Source organism: Trichosurus vulpecula, chromosome 8, assembly GCF_011100635.1.
Source record: "Trichosurus vulpecula isolate mTriVul1 chromosome 8, mTriVul1.pri, whole genome shotgun sequence".
NCBI lineage: Eukaryota > Metazoa > Chordata > Mammalia > Diprotodontia > Phalangeridae > Trichosurus > Trichosurus vulpecula.
In genome coordinates this window covers 63,992,679-64,014,453 of record NC_050580.1, presented here as the reverse complement: position 1 = coordinate 64,014,453, position 21,775 = coordinate 63,992,679, and the positions used below count along the sequence as shown (strand labels likewise).

The 21,775-nt window shown below is 36.9% G+C and overlaps 1 protein-coding gene across 3 annotated transcripts in view; it reads right to left on the bottom strand.

Moving 5' to 3' along the window:
* CSGALNACT2 (chondroitin sulfate N-acetylgalactosaminyltransferase 2) overlaps window positions 1-16,484 on the bottom strand; it is a 42,661-nt gene extending 26,177 nt beyond the window's left edge. Inside the window, exons 1-4 of one of the 3 annotated variants that reach the window (XM_036736035.1) lie at window positions 16,305-16,442; window positions 15,269-15,433; window positions 7,700-7,843; window positions 871-904 (exon numbers count right to left, since the gene is read on the bottom strand). The gene's annotated coding sequence lies outside the window, so the exon portion shown is untranslated. Of the gene's footprint in view, window positions 1-870; window positions 905-7,699; window positions 7,844-15,268; window positions 15,434-16,304 lie in introns of all 3 variants that reach the window. The other 2 variants (XM_036736033.1, XM_036736034.1) reach the window with 2 other exon arrangements.
* Window positions 16,485-21,775: the final 5,291 nt, after the last annotated feature.

The window sequence follows — 21,775 nt, the reverse complement described above, 5'->3', positions numbered from 1 at the left end:
ATGAACTCTTCCAAAGAAGTGCTATCTTGCTGGCTACTCCCTTACTAGATAGTCCCTATTAGAAGTGGGAGGTAGGGCAGGGTGAAGCAGAGGAAGGGGGTGAGAAACTGCTAGCCCAACTTGTAACTTAGTCTTCTACTGTTCCCACTTCTTCCATGATGGCAAGAGGCAAATGGAGATATCTAATTAGAAGAAAACTTCTACAGTGAAATTCTAAACATTCAGGCCCTTATCTACTACACTGTCACTTAAATGATTGATAAATTAGGAATATATTGCACAGTGTGTCTTTCGGGAAAACTCATTAAGATGAAATTAAAGAGAAATTAAATCTTTGAGATTTTAAAATAGCAAACAGAAAAGACTTTGCCAGGCTTAACCATTTATTACTAATGAAGCAACCTGATAAAGTTAATTCTCTCATTTACATTTGCCTCAGACACATTTTTTAATATCTAATTTGATTTTTGAGTAGGACTAAAAAGTTTTAGCGCAGAGGTTCTACCCTGTTGCCTCCCCATGGCATAGAGGTGACCCTGGGCTCTTTAAAGCTATGGCAGTAACAATTTGTGCTGCTGCCGTTCAGTTGTTTTCAGTCATGTCCAGCTCTTCATGACCCTATTTGGGGTTTTCTGGGCAAAGGTACTGGAGTGGTCTGCCATCTCTTTGTACAGATGAGGAAACCAAGGCAAACCAAGTTAAGAGTGACTTACCTAGGGTGACACAGTTAGTAAGTGTCCACAGCCAAATCTGAACCTAGGTCTTCCTGACTCCAGGCCTGGAACTCTATCCACTACACTACTCTGCCAAGCTATAAAGGCTTCCAGTAAGTTCTAGTTGAAAAATGAAATATTCTCTTGAAGAACTAACCTTGCCAGATGCAAGGAGGTTCATCCCTAGGATCCTACATGACATGGAAATACATGAGAAAAAATTAAAATTAAGGCAATAAATACCAAATATATGGCACACACAATACATGCTACAGGGGCAAAAACTTTACTAAACCTTACTAAAAGCACTTTTTTTCCCCAAAGAACTATTTTTTAAACTAAGATTACAGGTTCTTCTAAGGTTGTATCCCACTAATATTCTCTAGTAAAAATGGTATTGAATTCAATAGATGTAATTCTATATATAGAAATAATCAACTCACTTTAACTTTTGTTTTGTGTAAATGTATATTCCTCTAAACTTCTACTATATGTTGCTCAATAAAAACTTGTTGACTCATTGATATAAACAGGAGCAAATTTATGTTTTCTCCTCTTTTTTTAAACTTAAAACTTAACCTTGACACATACTAAAATCCTTAGAAAAAGACAAAAATGAAATGGGACTGTAAAAGAGAAAAATGAAAAAACAGTAGCTGGAAAAACTGTAATGCCAAGAAAAAATGTTGGAATAACCCTGTAATGGTACTTCATATTAACTCTAGCTATTTTAAGAAGTAATTATACAAATAGGAAAAAATTGACATCAAGTTATCCTGTTCTACCTAAACAATACTTTAACATATGTATAATTAAAACAGGGAAAAGTAAAATTTTAAAATTTAAGAAAAATCAGCTATGGTTTTACTAAAGGTGCTTAGTATTAGAAATTTTTCTTCATTTTTTCTCATAAACTACTTCCAGATGTACTTCAAAAATTGTTAGCCATATTTTAGACAGGGTAACCAGTATTGATTAAAAGATGGTTAAATCTGAAGTGCATGTCTAAGCATTTGTTTTGTGACTTTTTCACAAAAATTTTATGTTATCTTCTGACAACATTAAGAAAATCTCTAATTTAATTTTTATTTTAGGCATTTGACCTAGTAAATGGTGCTGATGGTTGTCAGTCCAGTACAAATTATGTACTCTAATCATATGTGACTGCACCTTTCAAATAGCTGAATTTCAAACACCAATAATGGAGATGAAGTTGAGCACAACTTAATATACAAACCTCTACCCTCTCCTCTCCCTTCATTTGAAAAGAGGTGGTTTGGTACTGTAAAGTGTCAATCTTGGAGTCAAAGGACCTGGGTTCAAATCCTGGCTCTATTACATACTACCTGAGAGACCACACAAAAGTCAAGTCTGTTTCTTCATTTGTAAAGGAGGATGGGGGAGGCTGGTAGACCCCTAAAGCACCTTCCAGCTCAGAATGTGATAGATACTATGGTCTAGAGAATCCCATTCTATCATTTTAAGATCTTTGTACTTCCTCAAACCTTTCTTCACTTCTTTGTAGCTAAGAACCTCCAGTTGTTGATCCTACTGCTTCAAAGCCCTCAAGGACGCAGCTTGAAACTGAATTGTAATAAATTACCAAGTCAGAGAGTAGGAAACATAGGCTAGGCAAGCACCACTATTGTCATCATGATCAATAAACACTAAATCCTTAGTGAATAAGGCACATGGAAATGCATGAGAAAAAATTAAAATTAAGGCAATAAGTACCAAATATATGACATACACAATACATGCTACAGGGGCAAAAAAAAAAAAAAAGATCATTGTGAATGAATAGGAATAGTGACAGTTTCATAAAGGACATGGCATTTAAACTGAACCATGAATGAAGAATACAATCAAGATGTAAAAGTCATTCCAAGTGGTGAGTGCCTATGTAGCAACAACTTCTACAAAGGATGATGCTGAGAAATCTATGAAAAATATGATAAAATCCTACAACTAAATCAACATAAGCCTTGCTGTTTGGTGGTGTCAGTCTGAAGGTAGACAATTCAATTTAATTCAATAAACATTTATTAAGCACCTACTATGTGCCAGGCAGCACTATGTGAAGCACTGGGGATACAAATAAGAAAGATAATCCTTGCCCTCAAGGAACTTAAAATCTAATGGGGAAAGACAACCTACAAAAGGGGGCTGACAAAGGAGAAAACAGAAAGTTCACTGGGAAAAAAAATGCTTAAGGATTAAGACACGAAAGGTTCAAAGGCTTACCATGGAACACTAAAAAACTTCACCACTATATATCATAAATACTTCCTTCAAGGAGAATGCTGAACATGCCAAGTACTCCACAAAATTTTGAAAACAAAAATTACTTTCTAGCATAAAAGATAAGAAATGACTGCTTACAGATATGATAGTCAATTCACAATTAGTTTTCTGTGTGCAGTAACAATCAACACCAAATTGGAATAAAGAAGACAACACTTTATGTAGTTAGAAGAGTTCCAATTCAACTCAAAGGTGAAGAAAAATGGAAAATGGATAAGCATAATACATTAGCCTTATCCCCTTTCCTTTGTTTTGTAAAATAACTTTTTATTAATGTCTTTTGCTTTTTTTTTACATCACCACAATTTCCCACCATATTTCTCCTCTCTCTTCTATCAGAGTCATTCTTTGTAACAAATAATATTTTTAACAGACAAAAAGGAATGAAAAGGAAGAGAGGAAAAAAATCAGCATAACTGATCAATATAAGAGAAAAGTCTGAAAAATATGTACAATGTAAAATATCTGTATGTCCTCCCACCTCTTCCAAGGGATGAGGTATGGATGTCCTCTCATATCTATGAGTCATGTTTGGTTTTTATAATTTTTAGCATTAACTTTTGATTTTTTTTGTGCTGTTATTCTTTTCCTTATCATTATGTAGATGCATTATGCTACAATTCATGTATAGCTTTTTTGGCTTCTCTATATTCATCTCATCATTTCTTACAACATAATTCATATTCCATTTCATTCATGTAACACAATTTGTTTAGCTATTTCCCAACTGATCAGAAACAAAACAGATGTCAATACCTTGCTATCACAAAAAGTGCTGCCAAAAATATTTGGGTGTATGTGGGGACTTTCTTCTCAATGATCTTTTTAGAGTATACGCCTAGTAACAGAATCTCTGAAAGGGTATGGACATTTTAGTTATTGCATCTGCATAATTCCAATCAATCAAACTGCAAACTATTAACCATATAAAATAATGTTCCAAATCACTAATCAGATGATGATGATTCTGTTAATTATATCTGTGTCTTAGATACCAAATCCTTATCAGAGAAATTTTATACAAAGATTTTTTCCCCCATTCAACAACTTTCCAACCAAGGTGCATTAATTTTGTTTGTTCAGAAGCATTTCACTTTCATGCACTATAACTAAAAACATCTATATTATCTTCTATTAATTGCGTCTACCACTTTATTGGGCTAAGAATACATCCCATACATATAGCTGTGAGGGGTATATGATATACCTCTCTTCTAATTATTTTATAACATGATCTTTAATACTAAAGCCACACACCATTTACAACTTATCATGGAATATGGTGTAAGGTATCAGTCTAACCTTAATTTCTGCCAGACCACTTCCCAGTTTCCCCAGTATTTTGGTGATTCTCTTTGTCTGGTATTGTTCCATAGGTCTAGTCCTCTATTTTTTTTTTAACCAATACCAGATGATTTTGATGACTACTCCCTTATAGTGAAGTCTGAGGTCTAGAAGTGCTATTCCCTTTTGTCCCTACTCTTTTTATTATTTCCCTTGATATTCTAGATCTTTTTTATTTCTCCAAATGAAATCTGTTCTTATTTTATCAAGTTTTATAAAGTATCCTTTTGATAATTTGTTTCGAACAGCATTAAAAACCATAGATTAACTTTAGTAATATCATAATTTTTATTATATTGTTATGAGCACTGATTATTTCCTCTAGCTATTTAAGTTATTCTTTATTTTTTAAAAACTATTTTTTAACTGAACATATACGATCACTTTGTATATTCTGGTAGACTAAACCCCAGGTATTTTATGCATTTTATAGTTTTTCCCCCATGGGGGGAAGAAAATGAGATGTCCCTTTCTAATACTGTCTCAGATTTTTTTAGTTTTATATTAATCAATCAACATTTATTAAACATCTACTACGCACCAGGCACTGTGCTAAGTGCTGGAGTGCTGTGCACTGTGTGTTACTGATTTCTGAGGGTTTGGTGGGGGGGGGGGGGGTTAGTAGCACCTCTACTGAAGCCATATCATCAATATTATGCTGATTTCCTAGCATTTTTGAAGTAAACCATCTCAGTATTAGAAAGATTCCTAGGATTTTTTAATTAAACCATCTTATCATTAGGAAATAGAGATGGTATTTTCTCTTTACCTATATCTACGCCTTTAATTTCTTTCTTTTGTCCTATTGCTATTGTTAGACTTTCCAGAACTATATCAAATAATAGTAGAGAAAGTGGGCATCCTCACTTCACTCCTATACTTACTGAGAAATGTTCTAGTATATACCTATTGCATATGATGCTTACTTTTGGTTTTAGATAAATATTTTTAAGATGTTAAGGTTTTTAGCATAAATGAGCACTGTACTTTGCAAAAAGTATCTATTGGGATAATGATGTGGGGTTGGATATTTTGTTTTTAATATGATTATGTTCATTATCCTCCTAATGTTGAGCCATCCTTGTATCCCTGGTATTAAGTCAAAATGATTCATTTCTTGGACCAATTGCTGTAGTTTTTTGATATGGTTTTATTTAAAATATTTGGATAAATATTCATTAATGATATTGATCAATAGTTCCCCTGTGTTTTACCTTTTCCTTGTATAAGTATTAGGACTGTATCTGACTCATAAAATCATTCTGGCACAGGGCTTTCTCAACTTTTGAGTATAATTTATATAGCATGGATATTAATTATTTTTAAAGGTTTGATAGAATATAAATCTACCAAGACCAGATTTTTTTTGGGTAGTTCTATTTTCTTTTCTGAGAATGAAAAAACATCTCTATTTGGCCTTCTGTTTTTCTGTAGTTCATATTTTTGAAGGTATTCCTCTATTTCTTTTGTGTTCTCAGTGTTGTTAGCATACAACTGTGTATGTTCGCATTTGATTATTCTTTTTATTTCTTCTGGTTTTGCTGTGACTTCACCTTGCTCATTTGCTGTTTCATTCATTTGGTTTCTTGTCATAATCTCTTTAATCACATTGCTTTAAAGGTTTAACCAGTTGGGAAGTCTTTTCAAAGAACCCAGCTTTTTAGTTTATTATTTCTATAGGGATTTTAATTAACAATTTATCTATTTCTTTTTTATTTGATACCTCTTCTGCTTATTTTGTTGGCAAATTATCTGTGCCCTAATAAATGCTAAATTTTTGTAAACATTCAATATTATGCTGAGACATATGTGCATTCTTTAGTAGTCCCACTTAAAAGCCACCTGAAGTCTTTTAGCTCTTGTTCTCTAGAATTTGTTCAGTTCTACATTTTCTCTTTTATCTGTCAGATATATCTGACAGAAAGGTATTGAAATCTCCTGTCGCTACTGTGTTATCCTAAGTGTCTTCTTGTACCTCAATACAAGACAACAAAACTAACTTTCCCTGGTTTTGAAGTTTTATTTCTTAGCTCCTTTTGCTTTCTTGCTTTTATCTAGTTAATTCTTCTCTTTTTTTGTCTCAATTAGGTGATCAGGTAGAATCCCCCTTCTTCTCCTCTCCGTCAGCTAGTTTTGTTAGTTTTCAAATTTCACATTCTGTGCCTTTTTCCAAAAAAAAAAACAAAACTTCTTTCCTTCATTCTCTTCATTGTTTATCATCTCTATTTTCTTTTTGTTCAGGTCTAGTTTTATCAAATACTTTTTTAAAAACTTTTTTATTGAATTTCCATCTTTTTTCATTAGTAGTTGGGCTAAGTTTATAGGCTGGGCTACATCTTAAGTACCTTTACTCATTGGAACACATTATTCCATTCCTTCTTTTGGTTTCTTGTGGTTGCAAAATAGTATTGTCATTTGGAATTTCTTTTCCTTTATATTTGAAGGTCTTTCTCATGGTTGCTTATAGAATTATTGCAACAGTTAAATTTAACCACTATGTAGCTTGCAGTCTGCAGCATGGGGCTTGTTTCTAAAGGCCATCTGTGGATTCTTTTGATTTACACTTTGTTTTGTATTCAAAAGTTCTCAGCAGTTTATTTTTTTGCATTATTGTGATTACATTTTTTACTTGTCACATTCTTGTAGGAGACCTATACCTATTCTCTTTGAGATCAATGTATTTCTTCTATTTTTTTTTAATCTGGGGTGTTTAAGAAGCAAATAATTTGTTCAGGTCCAGTTTTATCAGATACTTTAAAAAATCTTTTTTTAAATTGAATTTCCATCTTTCCAAGGGCAATATAGGTCTAGAGTACAAGGTCATTCACAAAACACTTCAGAGAATAAAGGTGAAATGTTACAGAAGTAATATTACCTCACCAACCCTCCACCCCTACCAACACCACTCCCCTGCCCCGCCTCATTCATACACACATATAAGTGGAAGGGAAAATAAGCCTGTAGAAGGCTTGGCATGAGAATCAATTAAGATAGATAAACAAATATACTTTTACTCTGTGACAACAAGCAAGTGCAGGTTTTATAGCATTATAAGTTTTTTCTGCAGTGATTCAAAACCATCCTGATCTTATCCACAACACTTTTAGTGTCTATGAAGCAATTATATCAAATCTTGACAACTTCTGACTAAACAAATGTTCTTGCAGTTTCTCAGCCTGTCATCAAATTGTTTCCAAACTGCTACAAGGGTTCAACATTTGAATGCAAACTGATTCCAAATGAATTGTCAGACACATTCACATACCCTCATTTACATTATGTACCCTGGAGCTACATGAGTAGCTCCCTCATTCTCCTCTGTTACCCTGTAATCATACCTCATCATCTGTGTAATCAAGTGATCAAGATGTTAAGAATATGTGCATTCTTTCAGAGAAAATATCAGGCTGTTTGAAAATCTGAATTTCTGGCCATGCACATTACAAGTCATCTTGAAACCATCATGGACCATCACAAATGTTCTGCAAAAAAAAAAAATAAATAAATAACATGTTGCTTCTCATTGCAAAATTAAGGCTGTTTTCTGATTTAAACTTATCCTCTGCTTATGTTCATATTCTTCCATCTAGCAAATTTTCAAATAAACTTTTTACAATATAGATCAGTAGAGTGTCCGTGAGAGTGTAACTGATTTCTCAGTGGTAGAAGACCAATCAATATCATATCAGAAGAAATTCTTTCCTTACAAAGGTTAGCTTATATATAAACATTATTGAAAAGGAACCAATAAATGCAACTGAATATTACATATATTTAACATTTAATGAAGCCCTTGTAATTAGCCAATAGAAAAGTAAACATTTTATATCATAGCTTCCTATTCATTTTCATCAGCTGGGTAAGTTTTATATTTAATAACTATAATTATGTAATACAAATTTTAATTTGGAGCAGTATTTAACAAAAGCGATCATGGTAGTTATTCTAAGAACTTAATGAATGAATTTTTAAAAAAATCACAAGTACTATATTAAACTACTCTGGGAGTTCACAACACTTTTTGGTGTTGTTGAACAAGGTTCAAAGACAAAATACACTGGGAACCACTGTCCTTGAATATTCTTCTAAGACTTTTGCTTGTCTCCTTTTAAAAAATTTTTAAAACACTTTTGTTTTTCATTTTTTTTTACATTTGGTTTTTCTATCACCTTCGTTTCCAAATATATCCCTTATATATTGCCAACTCAAAAAGCATCAAAAAATGTAAAAGAAAAAAAAAAAGCTCAGCAAAACTCATCAACTCTCACAGTATTATACGATGTTCCATTTATACAATGTTCCATACAAATAGTCCCCCAGTTCTACAAGGAAGATGTGTATTCTTTTGAAATTCTTCTTCGGGACCAAATATGGTCATTATAACTACAAGGCTTTGGTTTTTGGGTTCTTGGTTTGTTCCATGGGCATTGCTGAAGTCACCATGAATCCTGCATATTGTTTTTGGTTCTTTTCATTTCCACTGCTGCTTAGTTTCCCTATTTTGCATACTATTTTACAGTGTAGTCATTGCATATTGTTTTCTTGGTTCTTACTTTTCATCCAGCAATACTGCATCTCTCTCATTCTTAATGTATAGCAATAGTCCGTTATATCCCTGTACCACAATTTACTTTTTTCCTAGTTCTCTGCTACAAAGAGAACAAAAAAGGGCTGCTATGGATGGTAGATATATTATGGGGCCATTTTTTTCTCTTTTACCTCCTCTGGACATATACCTAGACATAAGAATCTCAGAAATCATTTTAGTCATTTCCTTATCCTTAATCCAAATTGCTTTCCAGAATGTCTGGACCAATTCACAGCTCCTACCAATGTGTCCATGTGTCTATCAATCTCCATTAGTCTTTCCAATGTTGACTATTCTCATTTTTTGTCACCTTTGACAATTTGCTGATTGTGAAGTCAAAATTCAGTTGTTGTGATTTTTACTTCTTTTATTATTAGTGATTTGAAATATCTATTATATCAATTAGGTCTCAATTAGATCAATAGCCACTCAAAAAAGAGATTGGACTAGGAAGACACACAGGAAACACCACATAGAGGAAAATGAGCTATTGTCTAGATTATAACATACAGCTGGATGGGTAACTCATTGAGTTAATCCAATCAGTAAACATATCCTGGACTATCACTGCAGAGGGATGATGAGCTGGGTTCTCAACTGAATAGGAAGATAACAAAGTAGATTGCACTTAGGAAATTATGTAGCATTTTCAAAGATCTTAATGTATTTCCTGCCATAAAAGCCTATATTTTAAAAAGCAATATTGTTCCAGTAATGCTATATGATTGAGAATCATGGAATGCCAGAATCTTAGAATTAAAATTTTAGATAACTCAAAGGGAATGGGAAAAACAGAGGCTGTAACTATACAACAATAGATTTCCAACAATGATTTAATGAATGAAAAGTTTCATAAAAGACAAAGGACACATGTGATATTTTAAAAAGGCTATAGCTTGGTCTTTTAGCTAGAGTGAAAGGTAACAGAATACTCCGAATGTTACATTGATATGCAAGAAATATTGCAAATGGAGGATATATGTAATAACTTGGACAAAAAGGCATGACCAGGTTACAACCTGAATTGGTGTAAGAAATGCTCACATCCTTGGTATGGCCCTTGGGATATTTGGCCCTGCAGGGCTTCCAAAATGCCATTTTTTGCCTTTATTATCAATACAACCCCCATTCCATTTCTGTTACAGGCTAGTTTTGCCTTCAATTTCCAATGTCTAAAGTATTTTATGACTATATAGTGTAAAATCATCTTTATTTTTAAACCTCATCTCAGCCAGCTTTGCACATAAGAACTCAAAACTTAACAAACAATGCAATTGTTTTTAACATCACTGTTTCTACCACTGCAATTTACAATTAACAAAATTAGTAGAATTCTGTGTCCATCATTGGGCTTATCATAAGCCAGCCACTTATCATAAGCCAGCCACTACCAGTACTAGGCAAGTGATTATCTGCAAGGCTTCATTAAGTCAGATAAATGAGAGGAAAAAACCGCTCTCCTTTAGTTTCCTCTATCAAATTGCAAGAAAACACAGTCTATAGTTTTTATCTATAGTTACATGGATATTTTATTATGGAAAGGGGAGATAAAGGAGATAGTGGCTAATCACTGTACAGTTTCCTAAAGACCTATTTCAAATATTCCCTCTTGTGAATCTCCCTCATAACCTTCCACCTCGTACCATACCTTTTTGTGTCTTATTGTGTCTCCTCCTCCCTATGCCCAACCCCAATGAGACAACCTCCTTGAGTTCAGAGACTCTCTGTTACACTTCATCAGTTGAATTGTTTCTTTGTCCCCAGCACTTAGCCTGGCACCTTGTATGTTGGAAACAACAGATGCTTATTGAATAGGGTCAGCAATCTTAAGAGAATCAAACTCACTTAGGAAAAAGACATTGAAATTACATGTTGATTTGATGATCAGATTAGAAACAAGGAGGCATATATGACTTAGATCAGGCCTTGACACTGTGGACCTTTTTTTCTTTCTCTAATTAATGGAGAAGGAGTACTATTGCTAATATAAAGGGGCAATTGATTTGCTTATATTTGCATTTATATCTTTTGTTATTAAATGACAAAAGCACTTTGCAGCACTATGGATATCGACCAAAACACTTGTTTCTTTTAACCATTACATCTTCAGTTGTGTTTTATGTTATTGCTATTACTTGTTTAAGGATATATTTTTCAATGTGTTCTCATTTTGCAAAAGAAAAAGGTTGTATTAAGAGTTCAAAACCTATTACATACTGTACAACTTGGAAAGTACTTGGCCAAGCGAAAGCTGGTTATGGGGCCTGCTTCTGACTTGCCATAGTCAAGAACGTGGCTCCTGCCCTTCTGCATTACTCCCATCAGTTTCTATGGGGCAGATCTTTAATTGGTTGCAACAGTCCTATTTTATATATTTGGCCTCCTCTTTTAAAATGAGGAAGTTCTCTGTGAATTTCAGGGCGAAAATGTAATAAACATTAAAGTTGGAGTGAATCTCTTGAATGCTGGTCTATTTTTAAATCCTCTACCCTTTGCTCTGGATATGAAAACAAAATGCTGCTGCTAAGTCCTCAGCAACCATATCTTACCACCTGCTTCAAGATAGCCACCTTAACATTATCTTTGGGAAATACCTGTTCCAATTACAAAGGGATTCCATAACGTAGTAGAGTAATAAAGATTAAAGTTTCTTAAAGATTAAAGATAAATACATATCTAACATGATAAAATGCTGCGGAATGGCATGGTTGTTTTCTTTCCTTCCACTCTCCTTTCCTCTGTCCTCTTCCATGTAACTGAAATGCATGTTCATTCATTCAATAACGTAGTGGATTCATTGAAAAGCTGCCTCCATGGTTCTAAAATAAACCTTTGTGAAACCTTCCTTTAACCTTAAAAAAAGAGAAATACATCTATGGAAGTGTGTCATTTCTCTACCACACCATAGGAGCAATGAGGCCAGAAGCTGTGTCTTATCTAAACTAATCTTACCTAACAGGTGCATACTAAATGACTGCTGAACTGTAGTTCAGCATTTAAAATGCTTGTACAGTTATAATACTTGTATGGTATAATGCAGGCCTGCACAACTTGCAGCCTGGGGGCAGCTTACAAGCTGCCGGAGGGCCATAAGTGCCTGCAGGCTGCAAGTTATGCAGGCCTGATAAAATGGAAAGAGCCCTCGACTTGGAATAGGAAAGACCTACATTCAAATCTAGAATCTCAACACTTGTGAGCATGGGCAATTCACTTAACTTCTCAGATGCTGAGTTCCCTAATTTGTAAAATGTGGAAAATAATAGCTGTGAAATCTCTTACAGGTCTCCTATGACAATAAAAAAAAAAGAATTTATATAACATATTTTGCAAGACCAAAATAAAAATGTCAGCAAGTCTGTGGGTTTTGTGTTTTCTTTTTTCTTTTTTCTTTTTTTTTTTTTTGCTACTTGTAAACTGCTTTAAAAAAAAAGTTTTGATTAAAGTTTTGATTTTGTCTTTTGGTTGCAGGTGGTTTTGAACTGAAAGTTATTTTCTAATCTTGTTTTTTCACTGGCTCAATAACCCTGCTATTGATTTTTTTTATTTTTTCAGGTTCTAATATTGTACTCTCCATATTTGTCATTTCCCCTATTATTTCTTCCTAATATTTCTTAATATCTTCTAATTCTGGATAGGTAATTTTTCCTTATAATTTTAAGTTCATCCTTTATTTCCTCTTGGGATATTTTTGTCAGTGTTAATTATCCTTATTTTTTTTAATGTGTTATTTATCTATTTCAGGATATCTCAAGATACCATTTTTGCATGTGCTTTGGGCTATGTTTCATATATTCCATAGTATTTTTTTTAATTATGTCTGACCTCTTCTTTGCCATATTTTCTCTTTTAGTAGGTTCTAATAGGCAGCTAGGTGACACAACAGGTAGAGCAGCCAGGTCGGGAGTCAGGAAGACCTAAGTTCAAATCCAGCCTCAAACATTTAACTAGCTCTGTGACCCTGAGCAAGTCACTTAAACCTGTTTGCCTCAGCTTCCTCATCTGTAAAATGAGCAGGAGAGGGAAATGGCAAACCACTCAAATATCTCTGCCAAGAAAATCCCAAGTGCGGTCATGAAGAATCAGACATACCTGAAATGACTTAAAAGCAACACATTTTTAATATTCTTATGTTTTTTTGGTTGTATGTTTGTTATTTTTGAGAGGGGAATGAAGAGCCTGGCTCCTCTGCAATCTCTCACAGCATCATCATCTCAGGAAGTAAATGCTTAGTTTCTACTAATATCTGCCAGCCAACCATACCGATGCTTTTATAACATAGGTTTAACAAGGTACTAGACTATACATTCCATCCTCCCTATCATGGCCAATATAGGGGCCTTAACTCATCCCCAAATATACTTGCCCTTATCCCTGAATACTTAAATTCTGCTCCTGCCCTTCATTGTGTAAGCTCTCCCCAACTTCCTCGCTGTCTTTTAAGCAGAGATTCTATCCCTCAGGACAGCTATAACCTAATCACTACCCAGATGCCCACAATACCAGCTCCACAAATACCATTGGGAAACCATCACCCACACATTATCACCCACCCATCCCCACTCTCCTTCCTCCAGATCACTATATAGCAGCTGTGATGGATTCTCTGCTTCAAGGACAAGCTCTGAGTTCTGGGCCCTGACTGATAAGAGCCCTATCCTTCCCTCTTTATGTTTTAGGTGTGATAGCCCAGAGTCTCACAGGATGAATAGGGATGGAGAGGTTGTGATCTACATCTCAGACTTTCAGAAGCTCTCTTTCCCCACAACTCGAATCCTCTTCCAGACTTTCATTCTTTCTTTCATCCAAGTTTGCAATACAACTCCTCACTCTCTCTCACTCCAAATATCCATTCAGTTGTCAAATCCTGTCATTTCTAGTTCCACATCTCTTTCTCCCTACACATGGCCATCACATCAGTTCAGGCCCTCATCACCTCACACCTGGATTCAAAATTGCAATAGTGTCCTAATAGTTGTATGTTATGGCAATACAGGTATGGGAGATGTGTTTGTGTGTGCACATGTGTACATATGTATGTGTGTGTACATGTGTGTATATGCATATGTACATATATGAGAAAGCTAAGGGGTACAGCAGATAGAGTGCTGGGCCTGAAGTTGGAAAGATTCATCTTCCTGAGTTCAAATTCAGCCTCAGACACTAGCTGTGTTACCTTGGAGAAGTCACTTAAACCTGTTTGCCTCATGTTCCTTATCTGTACAATGAGCTGGAGAAGGAAATAGTAAATCACTCCAGTACCTCTACCAAGAAAACCCCAAATGGGTTCACAAAGAGTCAGACATGATTGAAAAATGACTCAACAAGAAGAATATTACACATACACACACACACACACACACACACACACACACACACACACATATATATATATATATATATATATATACATACATATATATATATATATATATATACGGGGGGTGCAAAATCAATTCTTTTTTTAATAGAGGTATACAATCCAAAGTTTGGAAATCCCAGTTTTCCACAACTTTGAGCTAGGACTGAATTAGGAAATGATAGGATACTTATGTATTCATCATTGTTAACATTCTCTAAGCCAAAATTAAATAGTGGAAAGCAGCCCTCAGAAAGACCTTCAAGTCACAGTCCCCCTTAATTAAACACAACTAAAATAAAGTACAAAATAAATTAATGAGATTAACAGACACCCTCACATTTTACTTTATGTAGAAAAATAAACTTTCCTCTTCATATTCTGAGCTATTGTTTTTTAATAATGTGCTACAAGGAAAACATGACTGAAAACAGAATTCATCTTGGTACACAAGAAGCAAGACACAGCCACCATAACAATTCTCAGAAAGTTAAAATGCATACAGCACAATTCTTTTAAATTTGTACTGTAATAATCAATATAAGATCAAACTTTAAAATACAGACAGGTGCTTAAGGTATTACTAAGCTAAAAAAACAAACAAACAAACAAACAAACCAGCAGGTTTCAATTCCTATCACATCCCTAATCTTGCCATGAATACAAGATGCTCTCTCATCACCTAAATTTAAACAGCTTACTTCACAAGAAGGATTTGCGATTTTCTAGACAGGCAATAGCAAGAACAACAAAATAATGTTTGCACTAGCAATCTAAGGTTTTCAAAACTTTGTTTATCACAACAATTTAGTGAGGAAGGGAAAGAATAAAGAGATGATCTGGATTACAAATCACAAAATTTGGCAACTGAATGGATTATCCCCATTTTAAAGAAAAAGGAAATTTTGGCAGAGATGTTAAGTGAATGGCTCAGATCAGAGCTCAATCTACTATGCTACTTACCTGCCTCCACCAATTCATAGTCTCTCAAAAGACTTCCTGAAAGATCTTCAATACTTGCTGAGGCCATCCTGTAGTAAACCTGGTGGTGAACTGCTAAACCACATTGCTAGGATGATCCTCCAAAGACAGACATTTCCTCAACCAGGACGTTGCTAGGATGATCCTCTAAAGACAAACATTCCATCAACCAGGAGCTGCACTCAGGGCAGCGTACCAGCTTTAGGAGGACCAGTTAGCCACTATCGGTCTCCCAAGAAACCACGGTCCCCTCTACACCAATCAGAAGGAGGCTTGGACCTACCAAGCCTCACTTTGGAGAACCAGGTCTCCTCCACGACAAGAAGGGCTAGGGATTTGGAGTAGGACTTAATTCTGCATCTACCCACACACAAAAGTCTTCTCTTTCCCCGCGCTAATTTCAACAAATGTCTTCGACTCTTAAAAAAAAAAAAGTGGGGGAGTAACCCTACAAACTCTGAAATAAGCTATTTTTAACTAACTGTTCAGGTGCAGTTTCTGGGTTTGGATCGTTTAGAAAAGAATGCAACATTGTATTCAACGAATAGCAAAATGTTGTCCGGAGTGGTAACAGTTTATCACCAAGTAACTTGCAAAGTGTGGCAAAGGGAGAGTGTGGGGAGGAAAGCCTAGAGATAGGAAAGAAACACTAAGACTCAAGCAAAAACCACTCCTCCTCTGGCAGCCCTGCTGCTCTCCAGACACCCAGCCCAGCCCTCCTCGGAGGAGCCCAAGCTCTTTCGAAATGACTCCGCAGCAGAAATCATTCCGGAGGGTGGGCGCTGGATTTTTTAACGGGTGAGAAAGAGAGAAAATGAATGCTTTTATGTTGCAAAAGTATAATAAAATAAAGTTAGTCTATAAGAGAGGGCAGAGGCGGAGCCCGGGCACGCACGTCCCCAGCCTGGGCTCCGCGGGTTCGGGGCAGCCGCGCTCCCGGCGCCAGCCCGCAGTCAGTCCGTGCGTGCAAAGCCGGGAGCCGGGCTGTCAGCCAGCCGGAGCAGAGCTTGGTACTCACCCCAGCCTGTGGAGCGAGAGGAGGGCGAGGACATGCCCCGAGGCCGAGCGGCGGAGACTGCGGGAGGGCGCAGGGAGCGTCCCGGAGCCGGCGGCTGCGGCGGCTGCTGCTGCAGAGCCCCCGCCGCGGGGCCGGAGGCACCACTTCCTCCGCCGCCTCCTCCTCCCCCCCACTCCTCCCGCCACCCCCGGCCTCAGCCGCCTCGCCTCCCGGAATAACGGCCACTTCCTGTGTGCGCGAGGAAATGAGGCCGCCGCGCGCCCGCCCGCGCCACCACCCCCCGGGTCCTGCGTCCTGCGCGCGCTGCCCCCACCCCCACGCCTACGCCGGCGCCGCGGGGAGCCGGGGAGCCGGCCCCCGAGCCCGGCTGGAGAAAGCTGCGAGGAGCCCAGCCGCGCCCACACTCATCTCCCGCCCCCTACTGTCAACCGCCCAGTGAGGGGAGGGGAGGTGAGGGGCGGTGCGAGAAGGCTGGTGGGGAGGAGAGAAGTGGGGAGGGAAAGGGGGTGGGAGAGAGAGGGAGGGAGAACGGAGAGAGAGGGAGGGAGGAGGGAGGGAGAAAGTAAGAAAGAAGAGAGAAAGATATATGAAGGGAGAGAGGGAGAAAAATAATGAGAGAGGAAAAAGGATAGAAAAAAGGAAGGAGAAGGTAAGTGAAACAGAAGGACAAAGAGAGGGGGAGGAGAAAGAGCGAATGTAGTACAGGAAAGGGGAGGGGGGAGGCCAAGGTAGGAGGGGGAGAGAGAGAGAGAAACAGAGAGAGAGAGACAGAGAGAGAGAGAGTAAGTGAGTGTGTGTGAGTGAAGGCTCGCACCTCATGTCCCAATTCACTACCCCCAACTTCACCAAGGATGACAGGTGGTGAGAAGGGAAAAGTTGGACATTTGTTTGCTAGGTTTATCTCATGGTGGTATGTGCACCCTGTATCAGTAATTAAGGTGGGCTTTTTTTGCTGTTCTTCCCTTAAGTGCCTTTAATGATTCTGGCCTTTGTTTGAATGGGGGCAGATAAAGTGGGATCTTGTCTTGGAATGTTTCTCTGCACTAAAACAATCAGGAGTCATTGATTTGTATCTGGTGGTACTAGTGATTAAATTTCGCACACCCTGAATGGGATTTTTCACTGTTTGTTTGAGTGCTTCTCAGCTCTGAGGTAATCAAGTGCCCCAGGGCCCTGAGTCAGGTATGTAAGATCCAAGAATGGTGTTTGAGTTTTGGGGCTCTCACTCGGTGGAAGAGCTTCAGTGTGGCCACTCTGGATAGCAGTTAAGGAGCGCTCCCCACCTCCCACCACCCCCTTTGAAGAAACCCAGATGTTTTGTTTGGGGCTCTTACTCACTGAAAGAGTGGTGTGTGACTCTAGGCAAGCTGTTGTTAAGAGCCCCCCGGCTTTGCTAACCCAGACTCATGGTTTCTTTGATAACTATAAATTGGGATTTGGTCTGTTTATATTGTCTCTGTTTGTAATTTATTTGTATTTGCTCTGAAGTTCAGGTTGCTGGCTTTTCCTCCTGAACCAAGTGAGTAATATTTGTATGTGTGATTAAAGTAAGATTGTTAACCCCTTAAAGTTACTTTCCTTAGTAAAGCAGATCAAAGTATCTGTGCTGGCAGCTCTTGTTGCTAGTCAGTCTTATTCGGTCTTATACCCCACAACAGCTGCTAGCTGAATTGTTGCTACACACACACATGCACCTTTATGCTATGTCATCTACTGATCTATCTGCCTGTATGTCTAATTTTCTATCTACCTGTGTAAGTGTGTATATACACATATATGCATATGTATATAGAGAGAAATATATACTTCTCTATATTTCTATCTAGTAAGTTGCCCTTTGGGCCCTTTTCTACATAGTCTGCCTATTTTACCAGGCAGGATTTGAGGAGTTGTTTCCTCAAAAGACTTGATCTAAATCCTGCCAATCCTTGGGGGCCTAGCTCAAGTTGCTGTCAGCTAGACCCATCCAGCCTCTAACCTGTGGGTGGCTGGAGCCAAACAGAGAAGGCTAGAGACAGGAGAGTCAGGACACAAACAGAAGTTTAATGAAATTTCAGAGTGAGGGAAATGATGTACACATATAGAAGTCCCCCCTCCTAAGAAGGGGGGCTTAACATGCTGAACTAAAGACAGGTCTTACATACATCCTGGACTATACCAGGACATAATCACTTTTAGGTTGTGTCAAGCTATCTGAGGTAGGATTTAAACTCAGATCTTCCCAACTCCAGGCCAGTGCTCTATCCACTGCACCACCCAGCTGCTCCTTTAGTCTCTTCAAATTAGACTGGTTTTAATGTATATAGCACAGGATTTATTATTAGGAAGACCTAGGTTCAATTCTTGCTTTAGACACTAATTGTGTTGTCCTGGGATAACCACTTGACTTTTGGGGGCTTGATACCTTCAAGGTTTCTTCCAGGTCTAAATCCATGATCATCTGCTATGAGATCTCCTACCAAGAGCTAAAGGTTCCTTGCTACCTAGTCCTGAAAGTCAATGGATTTCTAAAGCCTCTTCACCATCTTAAAAAGAGCTGTCCATCAGAAAGTAGGAAGTGTAAATGATCAACCCTGAAAATGCCTTAATGGTTCTAAAAGTTTTAAGTGCATGGTGTTCATCTTACATCACTTTTCTGTTTTGTTTTGTTTTTTAGTTTCTAGTTTCTATTTTTTTAAGTTTCTAGTAGGATTTTTAATAAGGTAATAAAAGTTTTCTTGGGGCACTATAGTCATTGGGCAAAGGATTATGGGTCCCAAAGTAAGATGAAGCACATGAACAAGGTACAAGTTCAAGAAGTAACACCCTTCTTGAAAGAAAAGCCAACAGGAATCCACACGCAGGAAATCTAAGAAACCCTTCCTGCAGTAATTTGGAAAATGTTTACTAATAAGTTTATGGAGGTTTCCTTACATGTCATTAAGAAATAGCCAAACTCTAATCAATGGAAAATTATCTTCAGTGATAAATACAAACAAACTGAAATCAAGAAGAGTAAGAAGAGAGACTGCACAATGATCAGTCCAAGCAGAAAGATTGTATTTCTCTTAGAGGCTATGTATGAAAAGGAGAATGGGAAGACACATTTAGCGCTCATCAAATTCCTCTGCTTAGAACTCAACGTACTACCTTACCTTTTCAGCTTTAGATACTACTCTCCATGTACTCTACACTCCAGCCAAGCTGCACTATTTTGTGCCCCTGGAACATTGACTGTATTCCATTCTCTTATTCACACTGTTCTCTGTAATTATAAGGCCCATCTCCCCAATGGAATTACTGTGAAAATCCTACCCATACTTTAAAACTCAAGTCAAATGTCACCTTTTCCAGGAAGACTACTGAAATCTACAGTTAATTCCTCTCAGACCTCACATAATACTTTTTTGATACTTTCTAATGCATTTTGGTAATATTAAGTATTAAAATCATATTATTCCTATCCTCCTGTAAGCTCCTTGAGGATAAAAACTGCTTCATACCCCTTAAGGGCAGGGATTGTATAGCTTATACATAGTAGGGCCTTAATAACTGTTATGTTTGGTCTTTGTTGTAATTCTTCAGGTTCCCTTAGCTTGATAGAAATATTTCTTATTGAGTCAGTTCCCTTTGCCCTAATTCTATGTTCTCCAAGTGACCTTCTAATCTAAGATTTGGTCTCCTTAGTGGGGCTTATCAATCAAGATGGAGAGCTGCTTAGTGAGGTCCTGGCTGTGTGTGTGTGTGTGTGTGTGTGTGTGTATTCTGTATGAATAAATGGGCATTCTGGTTCAGTCTCTCACAACTTTAATTGGCATGATTTAACTGTCTAAAGTTTGATCACCCCCTGATGAACTGATAAAATATATTTTCTGAATCTGTAAGGCCGAGGAACAAACTCAGGAGCATGGTGACCTTATGGAGGTACAGCATTATCTGAAAGAGCTAGTCTATCAATAGAATGCATTGGGACATTGAAATCTCCTCTCTTGGCAAGAATGGTAAATAGGGAAGAGTGGGGAGAAGGGGGTGGGGGAAACACTAGCTAAAGGTTTAGAGCAATTAGTGTCTTTAGGAAGGCGAAACAAAAGAGCACAATATTTATCAATATATATACATTTATATATATATGTACATATGTGTATATACATGTATATAAATTTAAATTGCATTTTACATCAGTTATATAACACATCCATCAGCAAATCCACTGAACTCTAGTAGAAACAAAGTCATGGGGTTGGCCAAACTAAACTTCTGTTGATAAATCTAATTCTTCCTACAATTCCTATTAATAAGATTTTCTTCTAGCCTGTGCTTGCCAACAATGAACACTTATACTCATTCATATATCAGTAAACCATGACCTACTCAGAGGGCAAGTAATTACACAAAAATGAAGGACAGATCCAAACTTTGCTCTAATACCTCATTCATTCGAATTCTTAAATTAACTGCCCTTTTTTGCTTCTTGGATCATTGGTTAATTATAATTTAATAAGAACAGTAAGACTAATTTTCATCTAGTAGGAGTCAAATGGGATAAGATCTCTCCATTGAACCAAATCTAAGCAGTTAGACTGCTTTAATTTTTAAGGATTTAAAAATCCAACTTCTTAATATATAGTACATAGAATTCCAGCCTTATGAAAATATTTTTTATTTCCTTTCTGTTTTGAAGTTTCTTACTTTTTTTTTAACCAATTAGCCTTTGCAGTGGCCTGGATTTTCTTTGCTTTTAATATTACCCATTTTTTCCTTTCACTCCCCTCCTTCCTTACCACAAAATGTAACATGCCAAATGCCTTTTTACTTAAGTAACCTGACATGAAATCAGAGCACCAAGGTTACTTTTCTTTGCTTTTAGACTAGCAATGGTCTTAGCTCAGTCATAAAACTCACCATTTCAACATTTTCTATCTTTTTAGCTTTTCCCATTATTATAATACACATATGCTATATGTATGTCTATGTTAATATATACACATTCAACACGTAACAACTTGGACAGCATGCTATTTGCTTAACATTTGTATATGGGAAAGAAGAAAATATGCAAATCAAGTGGTGTAGCAGTTACTGGATTAACTTCAAACTGTTTATGTGGCAACTACTTATTACTTCCCCATACTTCATTTTCTTCATCTTTTAAATGGATGGGGCTGCTGATGGGCCTCAGTTTACTTATTTACAAAATGAGAGTCTTAGACTAGATCATCTTTAAGGTAGCTTCCCCATTCTAAACTTTAGAATAATGTGAATGTACATTATAGACAGAAAAATAAGTATCTTCCTTAGAGAAATTGACCAGCTAAACAGAGAAGTATACCTTTTAAATTGTTAAATTGCATCAAGAAATGTGTTTTCCTTTGGAACAGAACAATTATGACTCTTCTTTTAGCAGGGTCATTTCTACACAGGTTATAGAAAAGCAATAATGTTGTGAAAACACATATCCTGGATGAGTTAAAAACTGGGAAATCTTATCCATG